The following is a 3,737-nucleotide window of genomic DNA, read 5'->3' as shown; positions in this document are numbered from 1 at the left end:
GAACCGAAAAATGACACTGATCGACAATGAAAATGCATTCTGTGTCAAAAACATAAATTTTATGAATTTTATAGCGATAATAACAATGGAAATCTCAACTCTAATTGTCATAATGCATTCATTGTAACCATAAAATATGTATGAGAAATAAGTGATGTCGCTGTCTAATACCATTTTGCAATACGACTATAAATATTCGTTTCTAACGTATTTTTGCCTGTTAGAAACGAATGTATTGTTTACATTTAGCTGCATCACAATTTTAAGATAAAAAATGAGGCGAAAGACGAAAAAAGCAAGGATATTCATGACGTTGTAGCACCGGAATCAAATTTTTCTTCTAAACTTTTTTAACGCGACAATATCAACTTTCAATTTTAAGATGCATCTTGCTTCTTTTCCGTTTTCGAGATATAACTATTAGAAAATATCTTTTCTTCTCTTCTATAAAACATAGAGGAGGCCTTTTATATCGATATGACAATTAGAGTTGAGATTTCCATTGTTATTATCGCTATAAAGTTAATAAAATTTATGTTTTTGACACAGAATTGTCACAGAATTGACACAGATTTTCTCATAAAATCCAGTGCAGCTGAGGTCCTGTTGATGCGTACTATAATTTAAGTAATAATACTTTTGCAATCCGTACATCCAATACAGAGATTTTTCACCGAATAGGAATGTGGTAAAACAGGGAGCTTTAGCATCGCCTTAATATTGTCTATTATTTAGTTTTTTCTCTTGAAAACATAATAATTTCGTAATCCTAAAATGTGCAGGAAATTGAAACATTTGTCATATAATCTGTCACGTAAAAGTATCAAACAATTCCTAAAATAATGAATGATATTTCAGGTCTCATGACTGCTTAATAATAACTAAAGTATGATTAATTATTTCAAGAACTATTTTACACTTAAATGTGACAGATCGGATTGCTTTTCCAGTTTCTTATACATTTTATATGTTTCAGGATTCCAAAATTATGTTATTAAGGGGGTAACGAATAATTTAAAAATAAATTATACATCACGAACAAATTACTGCATATCATTTATCATAATGTTACAAAATCGAATTGGCAAGAGAGAACCAAGGCTTATGATGCATTATAAAAAAACCAACTAACCTTCATTTAAATTTTCATCTTGAACACTTTCAAAAATAAAATTATTCATCACAAACAAATTACTGCACATCATTTATCATCAATAATGTTACGAAATCGAATTGGCAAGAGAGAACCAAGCCCTATGATGCATTATAGAAAAACCAACTAACCTTCATTTAAATTTTCATCTTGAACACTTTCAAAAATAAAATTATACATCACAAACAAATTACTGCACATTACTTATCATCAATAATGTTACAAAATCGAATTGGCAAGAGAGAACCAAGCTCTACGATGCATATTATAGAAAAACCAACTAACCTTTATTTAAATTTTCATCTTGAACACTTTTTAATACGTATTGTGACGTTTATATGTTTAATCGGTGAGAAATATTTGCCGCGCTGTTAGTTTGTTTAGTAGCAATGTTTGTTGCCTGATCTATCACAGGTTCGATAAAACTTTCACAAGATGAAATATTCGATGGTATACAAGCTGAATTTTCATCAGAAATATTTTCTGGATTATTATTTTGCACAATATTACTACTAAAACGTACTACAAAAAAAAAGAAAGAAATTAAATTCTTTTACAAAAATTATAGAATTATTTGTACTACTAGATAAAAAAAGATTACATTTATTTATACATAATTAGCCTAACTAATTAAATATATGTATGCTTTTCAAACGAATCAAGAGACACAAATATAAATTTTATTTAATTATTATTAATTTAAATATAATTTGCAGTAATGTAAAATATAATAAATTAAGTAAATAATATAAATGAAAATATAATCTTACTTAACAAAATTAAAAGATTCCAATTCTCTTGAAATATAAACAAATAAACAACAACTAAAAACGGCAATTAAGACGCAGTAATTAGTGCGAATCAAAAGTATAAATACTATAAATATATTTCTAGTTGATATTCCATACGTAGTATACAAATCTGAACGTTTCGGCTATCTTCAAGTCAACTTCAGCAGTCTCCATTTATAACAATAAATTAATCGGTTCGCAATATTGAAGCCATGGAATGCAGTATGTAAGTCTCTCAGATTGCCACGTCTGAAAAGTATGTAACCGTCAGTTAGCTAATTAACTAAATGCGAGCTGTATCAAGAATGAAATCATTAAAAGACAGTCATTAAAAACGTAATAACGGGTTCATATAAATACTTACCTCTGCACACCATAGCCAACCAATATTATAAATTAAGTAAATTAAAAATATTAATGAAATAGATATAATCTTATTCTTCGTAAGAAAATAACGTTCGCAATGTCACAAACAAAGTCAAATTGTGTAAAAGAACACTAAGTGAAAATATTAAGAAAGGAAACAACATTGTTAAAAGTCATCGAATTAAAAACAATAAATATAGTCGCATAAGAATAGTTACAAGAAACAAAGATTACAAAAGAACCAAAATTTATTAATTATGCTCGTATATGCATGGTGCAAGAACTCCGTATCTGATTTCAAATTTAAGCCATTATCTTGCATCTTAATATTAAGTATTTCAGACACTAACCTTTTCCCAAAATATCTCTTATTATTCAAAATCTCCGTGTTCAACCAATCAAATTCATGTTGGAATTGTAATCTGTATTCAGAGATCACAGACAGATTCACGCTCTTTTTATTAATGTCATTTTTATGTTCGTTAATTCTCATCTTTAATTTACAGCTAGTCTGACATAAGAAGCAGTGCAATCTTTACAATTGATTTTATAAACAACATTTTTCCTCGATTCGCGAGGAAGATAACCCTTTTATGCTTTTATAATTCCGTCGATTTTATTTAAGCTAAAGAACGACAATTTAATATTAAGATTTTTAATGATGCTCTTAAATTTTTTGTAAACACAAAGTAAAAAGGAATAGTAAACCATGAAGAAGTTGAAATACCAGTCTTCAGTTTATCTGTTTGTTTTAGCATTTTACGTTTTAAAAGGGATCTTAATCTTAAATTGATCGTGTTAAAAATAAAGTCAATAGGATAATCATTGTCCAAAAAAATTTGTATAATATAATTAAAATTGTCACTATGGTATTTTGGATGAAAAAGTAAAAAGCCTCTGTCCACCATGCTCATAAGAACACCTCTTTTTTGTGAAAGAGGATAAAGAGACAAAAAAACTAAAGTACAACTCCATTGTCTCCCATCATTGCAGATTTGATTATGGAAGATTTAAAGAATTATGCTTTGAAGAGATTTGGAACTGAGATACCTTTTTATTTTAGATATGTAGATGATATCGTGCCTGTTATTCCTAATCACTTAATTGATGAATTTTTAAAAGTTTTTTACTCCTTTCATTCAAGGTTACAATTCATTTTGGAGGTTGGGGGTGACAGGTTGAATTTTTTAGATATGACGATAATTAATATAAAAAGTAAATTAAAATTTCATCTTTATCATAAACTTTTTCTGGGAGGTACTTCAGTTTTTTGTCTATTCATCCTCTTTCACAAAAAAGAAGTGTTCTTATGAGCATGGTGGACAGTGCCTTTTTACTTTTTCATCCAAAATACGATAGTGACAATTTTAATTATATTATAAAAATTTTTTTAGACAATGATTATCCATTTTTTTTTTTTTTTTTTT

The sequence above is a fragment of the Trachymyrmex cornetzi genome, unplaced genomic scaffold (assembly GCF_001594075.2).
Source record: "Trachymyrmex cornetzi isolate Tcor2-1 unplaced genomic scaffold, Tcor1.1 scaffold741, whole genome shotgun sequence".
Lineage (NCBI taxonomy): Eukaryota > Metazoa > Arthropoda > Insecta > Hymenoptera > Formicidae > Trachymyrmex > Trachymyrmex cornetzi.
The sequence above is the reverse complement of the archived record's forward strand: the minus strand, read 5'-3'. Positions refer to the sequence as shown.